This window comes from Cebus imitator, unplaced genomic scaffold (assembly GCF_001604975.1).
Source record: "Cebus imitator isolate Cc_AM_T3 unplaced genomic scaffold, Cebus_imitator-1.0 Scaffold294, whole genome shotgun sequence".
In the NCBI taxonomy this organism is placed as follows: domain Eukaryota; kingdom Metazoa; phylum Chordata; class Mammalia; order Primates; family Cebidae; genus Cebus; species Cebus imitator.
The window spans coordinates 2782953-2807111 of NW_016107609.1; positions in this window are offsets into that span (position 1 = coordinate 2782953).

The following is a 24159-nucleotide window of genomic DNA, read 5'->3' on the forward strand; positions in this document are numbered from 1 at the left end:
AAATAAAGATTCTCAATAAATAGAAAAAAATTATTTAAAAATAGAAATAGACAGGTTTTTTTTTTAAATCCCAATCATGGTGGTGGTAACTTGCATCTTCATGTAGGAGGAAATTTCATATTATTATATACTCCTCAAATAGACATTTCAGAAACAAAAAGTACAATCACAGAAATGAAAAATGTACTAGAAGGGATCAACAGTAGATTTGAGCTGGCAGAAGATACAGCAAACTTCAAGATAGCTCAATTAATATGTCCAGTCTTGAAAACAACAACAAAAGAATGATCCTCACAGATCCTCACAGACTTGTGAGACATCATGAAGTATAGCAACAAATGTATAATGAGAGTCTCAGAAGGGGAGGAGAAAAAGGAGCAAAAAAAATTCTGAAGAAATAATGGCCTTAAACTTCCCAACTTACATAAAAAGCAATAGTATACATAGCCAAGAAACATAAATAAAGCACAAAAAATCCAGGAAGGATAAACTAAAGGAAATCCACACCTAGGTGCATCATTATCATCTGCCAAAAGACAGAATTTTGAAAGTAGCAAGAGAGAAGTGACTCATCATGTAGAAGAGATTCTGAATAACACTAACTAAGGATTTCTCATCAGAAGCCCTGAAAGACAGAAAGAGTAAGATAACATATTAAGTTCAATGTAATATATCATATTGAAGTCTAAAGGACAAAAAACACACAATCATCTCACTAGAAGCAGAAAAAGCATTTGACAAAATCCAACATCCTTTTATGATTAAAATACTCAAAACATTTGACTTTCTCTGTTTAAGGGCATCTACTAAAAACCCAAATATAGCAACATACTAATGGTAAATAAAAACTTTCCTCTTAAATTCAAGTCATAAACGTGACTAGAATGTCTACTCTCACCACTTGTATTCAAGATTATACTGGGCCAGGCACAGTGGCTTGAGCCTATAATCTTAACACTTTGGGAGGTGAAACAGGAGGATTATATTAGTCTAGGAGTTTGAGACCAGCTTATGCAACATGGTAAACCCTTGTCTTTACAAAAGATACAAAAAAATAATAATAAATAATAGCCAGGCATGATGACACACACCTGTAGTCTCAGCTACTCAGGAGAGTCAAGTAAGAGGTTCACTTAGCCCAGGAGATCAAGGCTGTAGTCAGTGGTGTTCACACCAACTGCTCTCCAGGCTGAGTGACAACAAGACCCTGTCTTAAAAAATACTAGAAGTTCTAGCTAGAACAATTCAGGGATTAAAAAACAAAACCATAAAGTCATCTAGATTGGAAAAAAGCAAGTAAAACTACTTCTTGTCACAGATGACATGATCTTGTATATAGAAAATCCCAGGAAATTCACACAGACATCACAAACACAAACTATCAGAGTTAGTAAACATGGTCAGCAAGGGGGAAGGACACAAGATTACAAGATCAGCACATGAAAATCAATTGTATTTGTACTCACTAGCTGTGAAGAAGCTAAACATTAAATTAAGAAAATTCTATTTACAATAATATAGAAAAGAATTCAGTACTTAGGAAAAAATTTCACTAAAGAAGGACACCAAATGCTATGAAACATTGTTTAAAAAAATAAAATAAGGCCTTAATAAATGGAAAGACAGTGAATCTTCATGGTTTGAAACAGTTGATATTGTTAAGATGGCAAGACTCCCCACATTTAGCTGCAGATTTAATGTAAACTTTATTAAGATCGCAGCTGCTTTTTTTTTTCTTTTGTTGTAAGCCTTGAAGTCCTCAGTTTTTCTTTGTTGGGAGGTTTTTAATTCAATGTCTCTTATTATAGACCTGTTGAGATTTTCTGTTTCTTCCTGAGTCACTTTAGACAGTTTGTTGTTTCTAGGATTTTGTCCATTTCATTCATTCTAAATAGTTGGCATGCAATTCATAAGCTAACTAAAATGCAAGCGATATAAAAAAGATAATTTTCAAAAAGAAGAAGAAATTTGGAAGATTTACTAAAAAGCTATGGTAAAAAAAGATACTGTGGTACTGGCATAAGGATAGACATACACATTAGTGGATTAGAAAAAAGAGCTCAGAAATAAATCTTTACATTCCCTGTCAATGATTTTCAAGAATTTTCAGTAAGGGTTACAAAACAATGCCACGAGGAAAGAAAAGACTTTCCAACTCATGCTGCTGGAATAACTTGATAGTCACACACAAAAAAGTAAAGTCAACCCCTCACCTCATTTCCTGTATAAAAATTAATTCAAAATGGTCAAAGACCTAAAGTTAAGAATGAAAATATAAAACTCTTAGAAGAAAAGCAGGTATAAATCTTTGTGACCTTGGATTAAGCAGTGGAATTTTAGGTATGACACAAGCACAAGCAACACATGTAAAAATATATAAATAGGACTTCATCAGAATAAAAACATCTGTGTTTCAAAGGAAGCCATCAGGAAAATGAAAAGATAACCCCCAAAATGGGATAAAATAATTGCAAATTAGGGCTGATGAGTCTAGTACTCAGAACATATAAAGAACTTGTACAACTAAAAAATAAAAAGACAAATACTTTAAAAATGTGCAAAAAACTTGAATATACTGATGGCCAATAAGATTAAAATGTACCAACATCATTAGTCATTAAGGAAATGCAAATCAAAATCATAATGAGATATCACTTCACACTCACTGGAATATTTATAACTAAAAAAATTGGACAATAACAGGTGTTGGTGAGGATGTGGATAGAATAGAACCCTCACACACTGCTTGTGGGAATGTAAACTCATGCAGTTGCATCAGAAAACATTTCAGAAGTTCTGTAAAAAGTTAAACGTAGATTAGGGCCAGCAATTCTATTCCTAGTTACATACCCAAGAGAGTTTAAAGCTTGTATCTACACAAAAATGTGTATGTAAACATTCATATTCATACTATTTGTAAGCCAAAAAATGGAAACAACCTGAATGTTCAATTGATGAATAGATAAACATAGTATATCTATACAGTGGGATTCATCTATAAAAAAGGATGAAGTACTAATACATGCTACAACATGAATGAATCTTGATAAGTAAAAGAAACCAGTCACAAAAGGCCAGATATTATAAGATTTTATTTATATGAAATGTCCAGAATAAAAAAAAAATCATAAAACAGAAAGTAAGGTTAGTAGTTTCCAGGGGCTAGGGGAGAGAGGAATGGAGTGATGGGCAAAGGGTTTCTTAGGGGATGAAGAAAATATTTTGAGGTTACATGGAGGTAATGTTTGCACGACTTTGTGAATATGCTAAACATAAATGAATTATAAACTGTAAACTGACCATGGTGCATTTTATGGTACATGAATTATATCTGTAAAAGAAATACAGTGAGATGATGTGGGGCAGGGAGGGGATGACTCTAGAGGCAACTTTCATGTGTAGCTGAGAGAAAATGAATCCCCAAAGCAGATTTCTTTAGAGTTCATCATTTTAACAGGAAACAGGTAATGTAGAGTTTCAAAAGCAGGGCATGTAGAAGTCCCCTGAACTCTATTTTGAATTACTCTATTTTGTCATCAGAATAAAATAAAGTTATCATCCAAGCGTGAAGCAGAGGAAATGTGGGGAGTTTCGAGAAGAGAAAGTGTGCCTACATAGTATGTTTGGGAAGGGGAGAGCATGATTTGACAAGGGCCTACTGAGGTTTGTGATTATAAATTTAAAGTAAGATGAGGCGTATTGATTTTTTCTTTCTCTCTAGCCACTGAAGCAAGCACTGAGTAGGCAGAGATATAACCGGGGCGGGCATTTTCCTAGTGAGTATAATGCGCCCTTGAGAGTGGATATGAGCAATATATGACGAATCATGGCATCTTAGTGGGATAACTATGAGGGCAGGGATGAGAGCAGGTTAATGGACAGAGAAAATGTATTAAAGTTAATGGATTGAGTGTTACTGGGTGTTTTAAAAATTATTTGAGTAAGAATAAGAGAGGGAGTTGGCTAGAAATGTGGGAAGTAGAGATGGTCAGAAATTGTGACAATGGAAATTGAGATTCTGCAATTATCAGTACAATGTCTAATGTTTCTTTCTGCATATGAGTGGCTGAGATAGGGTGGAGGACAAGATCATTAAACCAGAAAAGAGTAAATATTGCTGAGCCATTAACTGCTTAAACTTAGACAATATGTGCTTGGAGTGGAAAGGGGTGTACGTTTTCAAGTCTTTCTCTAATAATGGAGAAAGATATCTATTGAAAGGTACATATGTGGAGATTAGCACGCAGGTGGCTGAAGACTGGAGGACAAGGGATTTTAGGATGGTAGTAAAGACAATGATTACAGGGTCTAGACCAGACCGGGCTTCAGCTACAGAAAGAAGTGCTGATGGACCGAGCAAAATGGTGGTCATCCAGGGCTGAGGAGTCACAGATAAACCTGAGTCCCTATTCTTTCTAGAAAGCAGGATCCAACTATGCTGTTCTTCCTCCCACCCAGATACCATATTTCAGCAAGGTAAGGGGTAGAAGATGACTTAAAGTCAGTTTGTGCTGACTTAGCACGTGTCGATTATTTCTTTAGCATCCATTTCTTTTAATAATTTATTCTCAGAGCTGGAGTTTACACACTGATCTCACTGAAGTGTTTTGAGCTTTAAATAATTAAATTGGAGAAATCAGACAACAAAATTGTCAAATTAAGGCTGAACTTGTAAACTCGTTCAGCCTTAATATCCCACAGTTAATTCAGCTGTGAGGACTCCAGCTACCAGTTCAGAAACAACAGGGAAATCAAGAGATTGACTCTATTTCAGCAAATACTATGAAATATTTTTGTAACATTAAAAATCTGATAGATTGAAACTAAGAATAAGGTAGAAGTGACAGGGAATTTTAAAAAAGCATTCCAAAGCATTCTAAAATGCCCAGTAATCGTAAAGCATTCAATCACAACTTGGTTTGAATCGGGTTTCCCCATGCTTGACAGTGTGACCTTGGGCCATTTTCCTTACCTCCCTGGGTTTCAGTTTTCTTTCAACACTTACCTCAATAACATTTCATCATATGGGTTCATGAAACAATGCACTATTGGCCATATATTTATAGGTTTAGTTATATACAACTCCATACTTTAAAAAGTAGGCAGAAAAAGAAGAGTGTTAAATTATTTTGAAGGACAAATGATGTACGCTGTTTCTTTGCAGATTGAGTAATCGCACTACAAAATAGAATTAAATTCCCCAAATCTAGATGCTGGCTTGTTAGAACTTTATCTCATTAGCCATTTGATGTTATCTCCTACACCAGTAAATTTTGGGCTCTTTCAGCCTAGACTCAAACAGGATGTAGGAGTAGGTAGGGATGGCTCAGGAGACAAAAGGGTGGTTTTTGTGCCTCAATAGACTTCTTTTGTCTGAAGATTTGGAGTAATCATTGGTAAGACTGTGGTATGTTCAAGCTGCATAGAGGCAGGGAGAAAAACTAGAGAATATTTCATGGTTCTTTTCTGATCTTTGGATAATGAGCAATAATTTTCATTATTGCACATTAATTCTGGAAGATGTCTTTTCTAATGGTATTTGGCATCTCCTTAGAACCTTGATGTTGATCCATTGCACACATGCCACAGTGATACTCCACTTGCTGTTTCTATGAACTCACAAGACCAATGTCTGAAATTAGGACTTTACTGCTGAAGTTCCTAGTGCAGGAAGGTAGGGGAGGGTGTGGAGCTGTGTGCTCAGCTAAATGAACCAACGTCTAGTCACGTAGGACTGACTCCAACAATTAATCCCAGCAATTTTCATTTCCTTGGCCTGCTGAATACAGTCACCAACACTCAACAAAACATCTTTTTTTCATTGCTCCACAGCCATTCTTAAAAACGTTAGCATCTAAGTATTCATTTATGTATTCCATTAATAGATATGGATCCACCAAGTAATGCCTACCTGCCCAGTGCTTTCCCAAAGCAAGAGAAAGTAGTGCCTGCATTAGCAAGTGGGTCTGTTCCTACATCTCCTATTCAGTGTTTGGTGTTTAAACTGTATCTTCTTTAAAGAATTGAAATTTTCACCTCATTCGTTCCTAAAGCTGATGTTTTCCAAGTTCTTGAATTAGTCAATCCCCTTATAAGTTAATTGATCCAACAAGACCACCAAGGATCCCATGCAAATGAGCAAAAGTAATCATCATGGGGTACAATTTATTAAAATAGTTTTAGTTGTCTTCTCTTTATCTCCCCTGCTCCTAATTTTTTTCGCAGGGAATCTAGGTCCTTTAGGGCTTCCTTACATTAAGAATTTTGGTAGAGCTGAAAGCAAAAAGACTCACAAGTAATAGCTTTTTTTTCTGAATTTATAAAAGCCAAAATTCTTTGAGAAGATAACATTAAGTGTCCCAGAACATGATCATAGTGATTTAAGTTTTTCAAGAACAAGAAAAGAGAGGGAACATTGTCCAAAGATGGAGAGGAGAAAAGGTCCCTTAGTCCTTTCTTCTTGCAGTGTCTCCTCAGCAAAGATGATTGCAGAGTTCATCTGAGGAGATGGAACCTTGCTCAAGCCTGCAAGAATGCTGGGCCTCAAAGAGCCAAATGGTGTCTCCATAGTAACCAGTGGGGGTGAGGTGTCAAAGCAATGTTGCAGTATTATGGAAAACCCCAGGCCTCTTAACTAACTATTAGAGTGAGAGGAGATGGTATTGAATAATATCTGAAGTTGAATTTGCAAACCTTTCAGAGGTGGATGGGTACTCAGATTCAGAATTAAAACGATGTTTAAAAAATTATAAAACAATTTTTCTTACACATCTATGTTTGTGGACTAGGATTTATTTCTACTGCATTCACATTGCATATGGCTTTGCAATTTTCAAAATTATGTTCTTACCTTAGTTAATTTATGCCTTAAAGTTAATTTATGCCTATATGAGTGCATATTATTATCAGCTTTGCCTTATAGAGCAGGGAATTAAGATTCAGAGAAACTGAACAACTTGCCTAAGAATACAGAGCCAAGTGGTGGCAGAGTCAGAACTCAAGGTCAGATCCACATGCCCCTGAAGCCTGCATTCTTTTCAACATGGCATGTTGCCTTTCCAATAGGAAAACTGGTTCCATTCATTAAGTGCTATTGAGGAGAAGGCTGGAGTTACTTAAATAGAACTAAATTGCTATTTTAAGCCATAATTAGCAGTAACAAATTGAGACCTCAAACACAGGTTCTTGGGGTCCCTGTGGAATCAGCTTCCTCAGGTGTTTCTACCCAGCTGCTCTCAGATCCAAGCTCCTTTTCAGGCTCTGAGCATTCCTCTTCTCTTCAGATAAGCTGCCTCCTTCTGTTCTATCCATTAGGGTTGCACCACTGCTCTGCAGTGAGACAAACTCCCTGGTTTTTCCTTCCCTGCTGCCCCAAATACAAACAAAGGGCTTTGATTCTTCTCTAAGCATTTGATTAATCTACAAGGAAACAGTGTGCTCATGACAACATACAACAGGAAATTGTTATAAAGTTCTTACAGCAGTGATCCTTGCTCTCTTAGCATGGCAATGTGTCCTCTTAGCCTGAAACCTTCTGCTTTAATTTTGCTTCCCAGTGTGAAGATATTATCAAGGTAGACTATAATGTCATCACTTTCTCACTATTCATCTATGCTCCCCTTGGGTTTGCTTCCCACACTGTTCAACCTAGAATCCATGGCACATCATTTTAACATTCTTATCCCCTTCCTTCACTCTCATTTCTTCTTACAAAATTCTAGCCCTGCATGATCCTTGCTATTCTCCTTTCTTTAGCCTACACCAGAGCAGCTGAACATAACTGCACAAACTCTCGCAACTCAGATGATGGTCCCACTGAAAATTCGTATTTCACATGAGCCCTCATTAGTACCAATCAATCCTGTTACATTTCTCCAGGCTTTCAATTCCTCATCCCAAAAAATGACTTTGTACCTTCTTCTTTCTTCTGCAGCCCTCCAGGCTCCCTTCTCTCTCGGATAATAGCCAAGCCTCTTACTTCACTTTCCTAAGTTCACACCCAAAGCACCTGCACCCACCTTCTCCTTCCCTCCATCCCTCTCCCTACGCAAGACCCATGTTCCAAGTGGATTCTGTCTGCCTTCTCCAGGACATCATCATTTTGCTGTCCTGGGCCATCATTTCTCTTAATAGGAATTTCTCTTTTCACATACAATTACTATTACATTATAACTGAATAATGTAATTGAACCTCTCAACTCTTTCTGCTCTCAAAGAACTCTCCATTTCTCTTCTCAGCACCACAGCAAAACCTCCAAATGAGTTGCTCATGTATGTCATATTTCCCCTTTCTTACCTTCCATTGTCTCTGAAATGCTACCCACTGCCCTTCCAGCAAATTTTGTCAAGGTCAACAATAACTTTCATGTTGCCAAAATCAGGAAGCAGTAGCTTTTCTTCATTCTTGGCAGTTTCAACCCCACAGATGACTGTCCCACTCTGGAAGCACTACTCTCTTGACATCCTTTTCAACACATCCTCCTGCTGTTCCTATTGGTATCTCACTGGCCTCGGTATTCTTGGGCTTCTTTTCTTTTCCTGAATAAAGTGTATAATTTCCCCAAGGTTCTCTCTGGGACTCTTTCTCTTCTCTGACACTTTCTTCTAAGGTGATCTCAACAATTCCCAAAACTTTAACTGTAATAAATCATATATTCCAATTCCAAAGTAGTAGTTCATCCTTACAGCTTCAGACATTGATATGGCACCAGTCTTTCCCATGTAATTAAATGTCAAAACACTTCTTCAGATTGTTCAAGCCGCACATCTAAAAATTATTCTGTTTCTTCCCACTCCTTGCCTTTCAACACACAATCCCTTAGTAGGGAGGCAAAATCTCTCCACCATGTTATTTCTATTTCTCTTTTTATTTCTCTTATCACTGTCATCTCTCACTTGGACTTTTGTAACCACATCCTAACTTCTCTCACCTTCCCAATCCTGTCACACTAGAATAAATCATCCCATAATGGCAAAAATAATCTTCTTAAAATAGAAATCAGAGCATCTAACCCCTGTGTTTTGAACCCTCCCATGGCTTACCCTTTCACTAAAGGAAATTCAAACTCGTTATCCTGGCCACAAGCTGCTGCTGGTCTGACACGCTTTCTGACTCTATCCCATGCCCCTCTTACATTTTCTCAGCTTGCTCCAGTTTCACTGAACTTTTGAGATTTTTAAACATGGCGTGTTTTCCCATCAGGGCCTCTGAGCATGCTGTTCCTTCTTCCGGTAACTTTATCCCTCCAAACTCATCTTTTAGCTCTCATTTCTCAAAAATCTCAGAGAGGACTTCCTTGCCACCCATCAAAAATCTAAACATCAACTTATCTCCTTCATTCTTTTGACTTATCAAGGTTTGTAATTGCTTTGGCTCTTTGTTCAATGACTTGATGTTGCCTGTTTCTACCACAGACTTTATGCTCAGTCAACGCAGGGACCATGGCAGTTGTGTTTGTTCTTGTATCTCTAAGCACTGCAAGGAACACCTAGAAACTTCTGGACTAATATGTGCTGACTGCAGCAGACAAACAGCAGACAAACGGTGGAAACCAGGAGGCCAACTTTCGGCACTGAACTTATAGAACAATCAGATCTTTCTTCAAATTCTATGATCTGTCTAAAAATATGGCCTTCTCCTACATTGTAGACAGGGAAGAGCTTCATCATCGCAGCCCAAGGGTCTGCTAAGTACAAAGGCACTGGCCCAGCTGGACTGGACTAGACAATGGACTTCCCTTGACTTCTTGAGCACAGATCCCAGGGAGATCCATTATGTCAGGTCGTGTGCATGAAAGTCACTCTTCCATGTTAGCAGACTGACTGACACCTATGCTATAACCTATAGGTCTGTCATGGCTGACCATCTGTCATATCTAAGTAACAGTGTTATGACTTTTAGCATCTTCATGACCAGGTCAGGAATCCAACCCTTCCCTGATCCCTGATTTCATGGCTTATCCTTAAAACGTTATGACACTTAGTGTCAACCGAGTCAGTCCTGAAATATTTGGCTGTGCTACGGTGCCAATAATATTATAATGACTGATCCTTTAGAATCCACCTTGGCCTTGACTGTATGTGGCCAATAAAATCATTTTTTTCCAAGACCAAATATCTGTCTCAGCAGGGGGCAGAGTGTGTTTTATAGCTGATTTCTGATTGGATTACATCTAGAAAAATGTTCTAGACTTTTGTATTTCAAGGTATATGCCTATAAAATTTAAAATTTCTGAAATATATTTGATTTAGAGAAATATAGGATAAATACCTCTCCCAGTAACAAAATGGATTCAGAGCTATGGTACTTCCATACAAATAAATGTTACTCAGCAATCTATTGATACGTGCAACAACATAGATGAATCTTGACTGTATCATACTAAGCAAAAGAGGTCAGATTCAAAAGGCTACATACTGTATGATTCATTCATATGGTGTTCTAGAAAAGACAAAACTGTAGGAACAGAAAACAGATGAGTGACTAACAGGTGTGAGAAGGGGTGATGGTGGAGATAATTCACCAAAAAGAGGTATGAGGAAATTCTTTGAGATGATGGAACTGTAATGTTGCATGGGATTTGAGGTAGAAAAGCTTCCCATTAATGGATTGTGTGTTGAAAGGAAGGGCGAGGGAAGAAACAGAATAACTTTTAGATTTCTGTCTTGAACAATGTGAAGAAGTGTTTTGACATTTAATTACATGGGAAATACAGGTACAGTATCAATTTCTGGAGCTCAACAAGAATGAACTACTACTTTGATGATGGTATAATAGTCTTCACGTATTTGAGGTTTTGCTTTGCAAGGTTTTAGTTCCATGAGGTCAATATTAAATGAAAATTCTAGAAATAAACAATTTATAAGTTTTAAATTGCATGTCTTTTGATCTCATGATAAAAGCTCTGCCTGTCTCACACCATCCTCCCTTTGTCCCACCCAAGATGTGATTTATCCCTTTGTCCAGTATATCCAGGCTGCACACACCACCCACCTGTTGGGTCCCTTAATAGCCACCTCGGTTATTAAATCAACTGTTACAGTGTTGCAGGGCTTGTGTTCAAATAACCCTTATTTTACTTGATAATGGTCCCAAAGCCCAAGAGCAGTGATGGTGGTCTATTGTTATAGTTGTTCCATTTTTTAGTAGTTATTGTATTACTCTCTTACTGTGCCTAATTTATAAATTAAATGTTATCATAGATATCTATGTATAGAAAAAGACATAGTATATATACAAGGTTTGGTCCTATCCCTGGTTTTGGGTATCCACTGGGGATCTAGGAACATATCCCTAGAGGATAAGAGAGGACCACTGTATTGGTGACACAACTGGTATGCCTGTTAGTATTAGTTTTATGTGTCAACTTGACTAGGCTATAATCTCCAGTTATGCTATCAAACAGTAATCTAAGTGTTGTTGGGGAAGTGTTTTGTGGATGTGGTTAACGCCCACAATCTGTTGACTTTATGTAAATAAGATTATCCTTGATAATGTGAGTAGACCTCATCCAATCAATTCAAAGGACATAGAGCAAAATTGAGATTTCCTACAGGAAGAAAAATTCTGGTCCAGACCACAGCACCAAAGCATTAGCTGCTACCGGAGAGATTCCAGCCTGCTTTATAAGATTTGGACTTGCCAGTCCTCATAATCACATAAGACAATTCCATGGAACACACACACACACACACACACACACACACACACACACACATGTGTGTGTGTGTGTGTGTGTGTGTATATACACAAATACACACACATGCATTCACACACACATATTTATACCCTGCTGGTTCTGTTTCTCTGGGGAACCCTAGCTAACACAATGTGCTTCTTAAAATTCATAGAAATATACCCCTCAAATTGCACATTTTCCTATATGTAAATTATACCACAATCAACCTGATATAAAAAAACTAATCAGGATTCTGTTTGGGGATATAAACAGAAAGATTGTGTATTTATGCATGTGTGTAAAAAGGAACATGTGTGCGAGACAGCATGCATGTGAACATACACAGTGTGTGCCTTTGTAGATATCTGTATCTCTGGAAAAGATGTGAGGAAGGTGTTTGAATTAAAAAAAAAATCTTTAATCCTGAAAGTGGAGTGATAAAAACAACCTATCTGTTTGCAGTCTGAGCTGATTAACTGGTTATTCCATAGCTAATGAAGGGGACCTCCAAGCAACAGGATCTCAGTTCATTTTTGTCAGTGAACTAATGAGTACAGCGGGGTAGGAAAATTAAATTCGAATTAATCTGTTCTTTGTTGAATACGTCCTATACACAAGATGCTGTGTCAAGTAGTTCAAGGTAAATGAAGGTGAATAAGATGTGGTTACTGCCCTCAATGTGCTCACAGTCTAGTAGAGAACACTTCGACAACTCCACAAATAACCATAACTCTTGACACAGCATAAAAAACATCCTCCAGATAAAGAAAATTCTATGGAATGTACTGAAAAACTATTATAACTATCTAAGCTCAAAAAGTTTGCAGGATATAAGATTACCGTAAAAATGAACTGATTGTCTATATAGTAGAAGACAGGATATCATATTTAGACAGGAAGGTCAAAAAGCCTTCATAAACAAAGTTGAATTTAAGGTGGACATGAGGGAGAAATATGATTTTGAGAAGTGGAAAAATAGATGGGGCAGAGAGTATTTCAGAGGAAAGAAAAGTACTTAAAAAATTTTTTTTTGAATGTGCAGATCCACGAAAACATAGTCTGCAGAAACTGAGAGCTCCAGCAAGGCCAAAGAGACCTCAAGTCTCTCATTAAAAAGTCCAATTTATTTATTAATTAAACAAGCATTTGTTCAGGGATGCCTATGTGCCAATTTGACTAGAACATAAAGCATTAACATATGTTAAAAAGTAAAAGATAAGACTAAGAAAGAGAAGGCTAAGGTGAAATAGACAGATTTTTAATTAGAAACAGCTTTAAAATGTTCTTTTTCCACTTAAGAAATGAATGAACCCAGATGTCAAATGGGTCACCCTGCCCCATAAGATCTGGTAAGATTTGCTCAAACCATAATTCCAGTCCCTGTTAAATGTCCAATGTCTTCTTCAAGAGCTTTGTGAATTCTTGGGGTATGTTGTCTTGTTATTTCTGGCTTGAATTGTTTACTACCCTCGAATTCTTGTTTTCACATTGTGCTGTGCAGCTATTGCCTTGTGTGTCTTCCACACCCCTCCAGCCATCCCTTCTTATCTCAGGAACTAGGCTCCTGCCATTTCCCACTTATTCTTGCATCATCAGTTTCTCCCACCCTGCTGTGTTATTCCAACAATGCTACGGTATCGCCAAACTTAAAACTCTTAACCTTATGTTCTGCTCCAACTATTGCCTTAATTCTCTGCTCCCATTTATGGAAAAACATTTAAAATTTGTCTGTTCTCAGTGTCTCCACTTCCTCCCATCCCATTCTTGCAATTAAAAAATAAATATATGTTTAAATATTTATCAAAATAAATAGATTATATTTATATATATTCAAGATACTAAATCACTGGCTTTTTCACGATGGTGCTCTCAGATGTGAATATCTGGGGTTAGTGTGGCTGCTCAGACTTGGAGGGAAGATGACTATAACTCTAGGTCAGAGGCAGGACAGTTGGATCAGGCTCGTCTGCCAGCCAGTGATCTGGAAATAGGCTAAGGAAGGCAGACTAAAACACTCATGCCCTGTGCAGATTGGCACCAAACCCTCTACTTTGCCGAGTGTCCCTTATTTTAGCATCTCTCTGGATCTCCCCTTCTACCAGGGAGTGTGCTTAAGGAGGCTAGAGTTGTCATCTGGCTGTGTGGAAAGAAGAAAGAAACCTGAGTGAAAGGTTTCTGCACTGTGTACAGAACTGCAAACAAGCCTCACGCCTCTGGGTGGAAGAATCCAGAGAATAAAAAGAGAAAGCTGCTATCACTTACAGTAGGGATGAAAAAGCAGAGGTGAAAGACCCCTGCTGCTGTTTGCAACTGTGAGCAGGAACCCAGGACTGCTGTCTGTGGAAGTTGCTGCGGGCAAAGTCTCCACCAAACACAAGAAAAAACATGGCTTCTTCCTCCTCACTTCCTTCTAATCTCCCAATTACTGGCAAAGTTTCCCCTTTTGCTCCTCCAGTACCCCACTAATTTTGTAATAAATGCTCTGAATTAAAGGTCTTTTTAAAAAAAGATCATGAAGTGATTTTGTGTATTGATCCGAAATAATTAAAAGGGTCTGGAAGAGATATTTGCACACCTATGTTCATAGCTAAAATGTGAAAGCAAATCCAGTGACCACTGAAGGATGATTGGATATGCAAAATATGGCATGCACATATAGTGGAATACTCTTCAGTCTTCGAAAAAAAAGAAATTCTGACACATTCTTCAACATCGATGAACCTCGAGGATATTATGCTAAGTGAAATAAGTCAATCACAAAAAATTAAAAGACTAATACTGTATGATCCCACTTATATGAAGTATCTAAAGTAGACAAAATCAGAGACAGAAAGTAGAATGGTGGTTGCCAGGTAATGGGGAGTAGGGGAAATAGGGAGTGGCCGTGTAACGAGTATAAAGTTTCAGTTTTACAAGATGAAAGGATTATGCAGATGGATGGTGGTGATGACTGTACAACTTTATGAGTATATTTAATACCATTTAACAGTTTAAAAGGAAGATGCTAAATTTATATGTATTTTACCACAACTTTAAAAATGGAAAAAAAAAAATCCTGGAGTGGCTTTCCTTTCTTGGTTGAATATTGACATACCCTCCCACCCATAGCCCAGTTACTCTGCAACACCTACCATTTTGTTCATCTTCATGGAACTTGGTGCTCTCTGAAATTGTCTCATTTATTTTTGTGTATTTATCATCTGTTTTCCCCACTCAAGGGTAAGGATTAAGAGAGGAGGAATCTTATTTTCTTGTTCACCTCTGTATCACCAGCGCTTAGAATAAAACTTGCTTCACAGCAGATTTTAATAAATATTTCTTGAAGGAATGCACACAGACGAAAGGAGTCTTACACATTTTTCTTGATGTCCATCAAAAATAAGAAGAATCAGAAGAATTCCTTTGGGCTGTACAGACTTCACTGATGACTTGGGAAATGGAGGAAGTTTTCATCTTAAATATCAATTTTTGCTTTAAATGTCTCAAACACACCACTCTTCATCCTCCATTCTCTGATCTTCTGTTGCCCTATGCCCCACCTCCCCTCACGGAACATCTATCTAAATTCATCCGGTGGACGAACAGTTCCCCTTTCTCCAGCCCTGACTCCCAAATTCAGCTCAGGGCTTACCATTGTAACTCCAAACATTCATCAGTGTCCCCTACAGACTGTCTCCTCTGGGTGCCCCCTTCCCACCTCTCTGTAATGGAAAGGTAGCATCAGAGGGTTCCATTTTCTCACTGATAGGAAATATGCTTCTTCTCTTAAAAGGCAAAATACCTAAAATTTGTTTTGGTTTGAAGCTACTTTTTTATATTACAAGTTTGTTGCTTTCAAGTACATATTAAATTAGAAATGTGTCTTCAGATGCGGAGGACAGTGACATGTAAGGACAATCCTACCTCTTCTGTATCAAATAATACATTTTAAGGGAAATACAAGAAAATAGAAATATGTAGCTTAGCTCCCTGGCTCTTCTCTAAATGCATATACCCATTATAAATTTAAATTAAAGTTAGAACAGAAGTGTGGGCCATGTCTATGATACACTTTCCATCTTCTGCTTTCACGAAGAAAACTCAATTCAAATTATTTCTAAAGTCAGAAAAATAAAACCAAAGAAGTGCCGTGCATATATGTGTATTACACTTCTTAATGGAAGAGACATAAGTCCAAACATAATTTGAGTGTGCGTCCCTCAGAAAATTCACAAGCTTCGGGGAGCAACCTTCAGGCAAGGTCGTAGACGAAGTTTCTTTATCTCTGAGAACCAATCGCTGGGGCCGGCCGCTGCCAAGGGCCAGTCAGAGGGAACGCAAGGGGGCAGGGACGGAAGGCTGGCAGAGGAGAGAAAAAAATAGAAAAGAAAATAGATTGTTTGAATACCAACAGCAATCGCCTGGGGCACATTTTCCTGCCTTAGCTGTGTGAGTCAGCCTGGCCGAACAATCTAAAAACCGCAGGTCCGACGGGCTGCAGGGTGCGGTGCCTCCTTGGGTCCACCGTGGCCCACGTGGAGCCTGCGACGCTGCTTTCCCAGGGGCTGGGGCTGCGGGCGCCTCCCAGGAGGGTTCAAGCCACGCATCTCAGAGGGGACTGGGAGAAAGTCACTACCTTATTTGCACACTAGACATTACTGCATCCTCATCATCTCTTGGAATGAGAGTTGAAAATTTAAGCAGAGCATTTCTTTAATCAAACTCAAATGCTTTGCATAGCAAAGGAAATAAGGTCAAGGAGCTGCCGCTGCAATCAAGTTCCAATTCTTAGAGCCAGAGGATAAATGTGAGCAAGTCTCCCTCTAGTGGACAGAGCGAGCCACCTTTCACTCGCAAAGACGGCCGCATCTGGGTCAGGCAGAAATTCAGAAGAGCCAGGTGAGAAGGTGAGCTGGGAGATGAGGAGGTATGCTTGTAATTGAGACCCACAGTCCCGCCTTGCAGTCTCAGATTTTCTTTTCACTGGAAAAGCAAACTGCGTTGAAGTTTTTACACATCATTTGAGAATGCTTACTCTTAAAATGTTTGTTTTTAACTCGTTGAATATAACTGTACATCTCACTATGATGGAGGGTAGCAGATCTAATGCTGTTTTCTAGACTGGTTTTGAAAGGCCTAGGTCGCCTCTGAGGGGGACACTATATTTGGGGAAAAGCTAAGAAGGACTGTGGCAAAGAAAGAGTGACCAGAGAAAGATGATCCTGTTTCCATGGGCAAAATCAGTCCCAATGTCCTTGCCCCATGAGCAGTGGCATGTTGGCGACCTCACCAGGCTGGCAGGATCCCTGGGGTAGGTTGTCCTTGCATCAGAGTTCTCTGGCCAACCCCACCTGCTTGGCAATCAACAGTCATGCTTTCTACCCTTTGCAAAGATAAACTGGGTGAGCTGTCTCTGTCCCAGACTAATCCTGACCATTCTTTCCAGTCTTTCCATTCTTCTCCAGCTATTTCTGGCCTTCAGTAGGGAAGCTTACACTGAAGTCCATAGCACAGATTTCAAATGAGTTTCTAGGATCCTAAAATGGATGGAAAACATACACGTATGAGCACATGTTTAAGTGTATATATCAGTGTGTGTGCACGTGTGCATTTGTGCAAGCTTTCTATATGCAAGCTCACAGACTGGTAATTCATTCAATTTTCAAAGTATCTATGACCCAAGAAACATTGTAAGTCACCGACAAAAAGTCTCACCCCCATAGTAAAACAAACCACAGCAGTGATTGAAGTACCTGGGCTGTGGAATTTGAGTGCCCAAATTCAAATCAGACTGAGATTCCTTGAGAAACTAACCTAATATCTGCAATCCTTAGTTTCCTAATCTGTAAAATGAGAATAATAATATAGCATGTAATAATAACAATAGCACTTTATCCATTGAATTAATGCAAGGATTAAATGATAAGTGCATGCAATGCACTTAGTAATTTACTTGACACATATTCATTTCTCAGTAAAGTTTGGCTTCATTATTTACAATGAACCCCTTAAATTAGAAGCTGTAAAACATTAGGATCTTTAAAATTTCAGTGTGGGCAGCATGCATTTTTTAATAATTTTTAGGATGACATATAAGAATTATTTTTCTTTTGATAAGAACATATTCAATCTCTTTGTAACAATAAGTATGGCTGTATCCAGGGTGATAAACTAAATGATAGAATTATAGAATTTTAAAGCAAGTAGAGACCTGAGTTATTGCTAGTCATATCTCCTTCAATTCTGCTTTATAGGTGAGGGAATCCAGATGTATCATGAAAATTACCTGCTCAGGATATGCTGATGTTGTAGCTACAATTCAGGACCTTGATTTTTAATTATGAACTGGCTTTACCACAGCTCTCAGAGGCCTTCTTCGATCTTCATCACATTCTCAAAGGTTTATTAAATAAAAGATCACGAATGGTTGTCCTGTGGGAAATATACCGTCATTCAGGTCTCTGCTCAAATCCCTGGCTTCCTGTTCCCTTTGGCTCAAAGCCAGTTTTCTTCCTCTGAGAACTCTGTATATCACCATCTCATTACCATTTATCTCAGTCTTAAGATGCACATCACATTCCATTTTTCTCTTTGTTCCTTAGGTTTCAAACATCTTGAAGACAGGAACAAAATATTTCAAAAAGGAAAAGATAGAAGGTATAATACAAAGGGATTAGAAAGTCATTTATGTCACTAATGAACTTGAGCCTGAAAAACTCCAGAGGAACTAAGAAAAGTCCGTTTCCCATTGTTGACTCGTTCTCCGCTCCTAGAGTCAGCTGGAAGCAATATGAACTGGACAGACTGTGAGCAAAGCCAGCAGCACAAAAAGACTCAAAGTGGTCTGTAAGAAAATATACATTTGTATCTTGGGGCCAGGACTCTAAAATTTCAAAGGGGCAAAAGATAAATGATTCATGTCTGCAAATAGAATATATACGGCAGGAGCTTGTTCACAGGAGCATGACCAAAGCTTGGTTTTTAGGCCTGGTTCCTGGACCTGGATCCCACGTGAAAGAGGAAGACCAGGTGCCTGGCTTGGTTACACATCAGAGATTGGACAGGAAGTAAAGGAGGTGGTGAAATCCCTAGCTCTGAAGGTTAGAGGCCTTGAGGGCAGAAGTCAGGAAGGACATTATAGGGTCTTTTTCTAGTCTCCCCAGTCTTGGCTTCTACTCCCATATCCTTTGCTTCCTTTCTGCACCTCAAATTGGGCCATGATAGGAAAGAGATGGCCACATTTTCTGCTAATGCAAGAATTGTCTAAATGAAGCAAGAGTTCTTAGCCTGAGCTTAAACAGTTCTTTGATATCCTTGGAAGAATACAGACACAAAATGAGCCCCAAGAACATTTGCATATTTGTCTGGGTGAAGGATTTATAAATTTCATAGGATTTTCTAGGAGGTCTGTGACCCAAAGGAGTTGAACCATGGCTGCTTTAGGGTCTCTCAGGTCTTCACAGCTCTCCAAACTCTCCCAGAGAAATTCTATTTCTTTTAGAGTTTTCTCTCAGAAGGAATATTCTTTTGACTCTATTCCCTAACTTACAGGGATGTTCACAAAGGAGACTTCCCTTGTGTCATAGATCAAGGACTGTAGACACCAGTGTCTTAGGGAGGAGTCTTTGAAGTTGCTGCAAATTCTAAGCTACTGGCAGAGAATGCAGGATGTCTGGAGAAATAGGCTGCCTGAGATCCTAAAGGAGACTAAATAATTGACTAAACCAAGGAAAACTCCTGACGCACACAGCAAACTTAGTGACCCCAGAGTATTCTTCTGACATAACAGACACAGTAGCTTAAGGAAAGTAATGCGTTGGGTAGGGTAAGTAGGGTAATGCGTTGACTGATAATCATTAAAAAAAAGAATGATAATTTTTGTCTTTTCAAATCAGGTTTTCATCTTGACAGAGGGCAGAAAAAACACTTGCCTTAATTTATCTGTAAATTATCTGAAAACCTGCTTTGAAATAGCTGAAGAAAATGAGTGATGAGTTTGTCTCTTTGACCAAAGGAACTCACATCCCAGAACAAAAGAATATCACCAAGATTCTGCCTTCAAAGACAGAGAATTTACAGAGTGTTGTTAGAGGTTTTGAGGTTAAATACTAAAAGTTATCTGAGAGTAGCAAGCAATTTGTTTTCCATGGGATATAGCTCTATTCCAGCATAAGGTAAACTGCTTATGTTGCCAGAGTACCCCAGGGACCCAACAGTAACAATAGCAGAGTATGGCCTAAACACTAGAGAGACTTTACTTACTCAAATAAGAGCCTTTGAAACATGGGCATTTTTGTCTTCTCTTGTATTAGACACCCAAATCAGCAATACTATATCTTCCTTCTATTCACCCAGTCTTCTGCACAAAATCCATTATCTTCTTGGACCATTGCATCTCAATGGAGAAGAAAAGTAAATGTCAGTGAAAATAGAGACTAGGGATTTGAGAAACTGTATCTCAAAAGATGCTGTTGCAGACTGAATGTAACACCTGTGAAAGACACTGCTTGTTTCCTGCCTAATATCCACTATCTCTTCTTCTTTGCAATCAGACAACCATTTTGTTTTGAAATAGTTTTTTAAAATTACATTTTCCAACTTTTCTCCAATTAGATATGATCATCTGATACCATTCAGGCCACGGAGATGTAAACATAATTTGGGAAAAAATTTCCCAAAAGGTGTTGACTCAGCTACCCATGTGCCTTGTGGCGGGGTGGGGCAGAGCCGAGGGGGGAGTCTTTGTACTTTCTCTTCTTTCTTCCTGGAATGGAAACAAGATGCCAGAGGTGGAGCAGTCACCTAGTGACATGAGACATGTGTGGGGACGAAGTTAAGATGTCAATGATGGCTGGGCAGAAACACAGAAAGTGCTTAGGTTCTTAATAGCATCAGAGAGCCATCACATCAGACCAGGACCCTCTGACTCTAGTCCTTTTATTATATAAAAAAAATTATATCCCATTAGTCACTGATTAATTGGGGTTTCTCTTACTTGCAGCCCAATGCAAATCCAATGGATGTAAATGTCTTATTCTCCTGATGCTTTCGGGCTCCATAAGCCTCTTGAAATGTAGAGGCACATCTAGGGAGAGGCAAAATATGGTAAAACTATGGTTTTCCTCTCTTGGCTATGAAATTGAATAAGACTAAGTTTCTAGCCCCAGGTGACAGGGATTCAAGAGAAGAGTTAAGTTTCATTTTAGAAAAAAAAAATGAAAAATTTTATTGCACATTTGACTTTACAGCTTCTGAAATTCCTACATGCTACAAAAACACAGTATTAGAAACAATTTATATGCAACACCATACAGTGTTACTGTTTCAGTTCATCAGCTTTCACAATTAGAAACAGACTCTCACTGGCAGCACCTTCTTCCCTATGTCCCAGTCTTTGCTGTTTGGGGTCCCACATTTGCCCTCTCTGCTAAGATATTTCTCTTGTCTTCTGTTTACTCCATGTCCTAGGGTCCCAAATCCCTGTTATATCAGCTGACCAAAAGTCTGAAATTCTTATTAATTTATTAGGGATGATAACTTATACTCCTGTGTTTCATCATCTTCCATCTCTTCTGTTTCATAGTAAAAGAATTATCACTATGTTTTCTTGCATCGCATGAATAGTCTCCTGGTTCTTCACTTTAGCTTTCCTTTAGAAGCTTCTTAAATCTCTAATCAAATGTTTAGGATGGGATCAGTTCAAAGTAGATGGGCTTCCCTCCTCCCAATCATGACTGTAGGCTGTAGGCCTAAGGCAGTGAAGACAGGCAGGAGTCCACACTGGAATCTTTATTCTCTTCTATTCCATAGTAAGCCCTGGGGAGGATAGGGGTTTTCATCTTCTTTTAATAGAGGTATTTACATAGATCCTGTTCAGCAAAAGAGGCTCAAAGATCAAGGATGGAGAAGCACAGTTTAAATGTTAATAACAAGACAAAACCAGTGATTGAAGCTCCCTCTTTCACCAACTTTGTGTCAGAAACCAGAATTTCCCCAAGTCCCTTCTCTCCAGCAGCTTTCTGAGGCCTGTGGCTTTTGTCTGACCTCAATTTTTCACACTGTCCTTGGCTCCCTGCTCAGGTATGGGCTGGCACCTCCCCTATATTAGTGATGCTCCAGTTTCTCCTGTCTTCATGGCCAGAGTTCCTCTCCCTGTTGAACGGGCCAATTACCTGATAGCCATTGTCAGTGGGTCCAGCTGAGTCCCAAACTTTCTTCTCACTGGCCACAGTCGATGTGTCCTGGGCCATGTCTTCAAGAAGTAGTTGTTTTCTTTTAAAAGGTTTCAGGGCAGAACTGCAACAGGGACTCTCTTTTTCACCCTGTCCTCTTCCAAAACACACACACACACACACACACACACACACACACACACACTCCAACAATGGTGCAGCAAGGTGGGGTGTCCCGCTCCAAGTTGGTTACTGGATTGGGTTACCTCCCTTCCCCAGTCTTCCCAGGAAATATTGCCAAACCTCTGCCATTACCATCTCCACTGGGAGTCAATGTAAAAAAATGGCTAAGACTATGGGCTTAGAAGCTCATAAAGTTACATTTAAGTCCCAACTTGCTGCTTTTTTTTAACTAAGAGACTGACAGTTACTTAACTTTTCTGAATCTCAGTTAATTCATCTTTAAAATGGGATTAATGATGATCCATGCTTTTTTAAGGTTGAAATAAGGTCATATATGTTAAGTACTTAGTGCTAAGGCTGACATGTCATAAGTGTTGAGTAAATTGGTGCTTCCAATGATGGATTTCTTCCTTTTCCAGTTACTCAGAGGCTAGGAATTCAGCAAAGTTCTTTCTTCATGTATTTCTAGCTAGTGGCCTCTCTGCTGTGTTTTTCCTATTTCATTTGCCAGGATAAAAGTAAAAAAAAAAAAATAAAACAATAAAATGGCTCTCTAGTCTTATCTCCCAGGTTCTCGTCTCTCCCCAGGTGGGTGGATTCTGAAACTTCTTCTGTCTCTCTCCTTACACATTCCTTTTCCTGTTCCTTTTCAACACTACTTGTAATGCTTAAACATAAAAAGAAATGAACCTGGAATATGGAGGCTTTGTTTCCCCATCAGTTAGGCTGGTTATGTTGTTGGGGTGGCTTAGGGCTCTTACCACGGTTGTGGAGGAGTAGGTAAGGCATGTAGAGAAGCCAGTGGCACCTGGAAGATACAGTAAGTCCCATAAAAAATACAAAGAAAAGGCATAGAACTCAGGTCAGAAAAGACAGCCATGTAAATGTCACTTGAGAAGGATTTAAACACTCAAGTAGGATTTAAACACACAAATAATGGATGGAGAAGGCCATCTAGGGAGAAGGTGAATTGACAGTAAAATGCCAGAGGCTGGGAAGTGTGGAGCATCAAGGGTTTGGCTGAATCAAAGGTTCCATTTCTGGGTGATGCAAATAAAGATTAGCCTCAGGCATTAATATCTGAGGAAGATCAGACATTAATATCTGAGGCTCATCTTTATTTACATCACCCAGACATTAATATCTGGCCAATCATTTTTTCCTTATGTGTCTGATTCACTACAATTGGAAGCTAGAAGAAGACTCTTCTAAGAAAATATAGGAAAGTTGAGAAGAGGATGAAAAATCAGACTGGTGACCTAGGATCATGGAAACTGGCTGGATTTGCTTCATGGAGAGTGTTGTATCTTGGTAAATGGAAAGTTGCTATAATGTTTCTCATAATGCTATTTTGATATACATATACACGTACACTTACACACATTAAGCCTATATATATGTGTGTGTATGTCTATATATATATGTGTGTGTGTTTATTCAAACATGCATACCATATATATATGCTACATGTCTATATATGCACATATCTATTCAAACATGCATACCATACATACATACCTTACATACATGTAAGATATACACACACAAAAAAAAACACATATACATGCATATAAGGTATCATGTTTGAATAGATATATGTGTGTATATAGACATGTAGACACAGACACAAATATGTAACTTAATTACACATATGCCTATATGTTTCACTCCCTTCTTCACATGGTGGCAGGAAGGAGAAGAATGAGTGCCTCGCAAAGTGGTGTAGCCCCTTATAAACCCAACAGCTCCTGTGAAAACTCACTCACTATCACAAGAACAGGAAGGGGGAATCACCCCCATGATTCAATTATCTCCACTTGGTTCCTCCTATGACACATGGGGATTATGGGAACTACAATTCAAGATGAGATTTGAGTGGGAACATGGCCAAACCATATTAACCAGCAGAGCCTAAATTGAGATAAGGGTGGTATTGGTATAGTCTATGTTTTTCTTTTAATGAATATAAAGAAGGTGAAAATCCATTCTCTCATATATTTTCCTTATTGAATTCTGTGATTTTGTTGAAAAATAAACATTGACATTTAATAACTTTTATTTCTTTAAACACTAGTGAATCTTGCGTTTTGGGTCCCTACTTTAGCCCTGGGTAAAGAGGTGAGGTCAGATCTCAGCTGTTGACACTT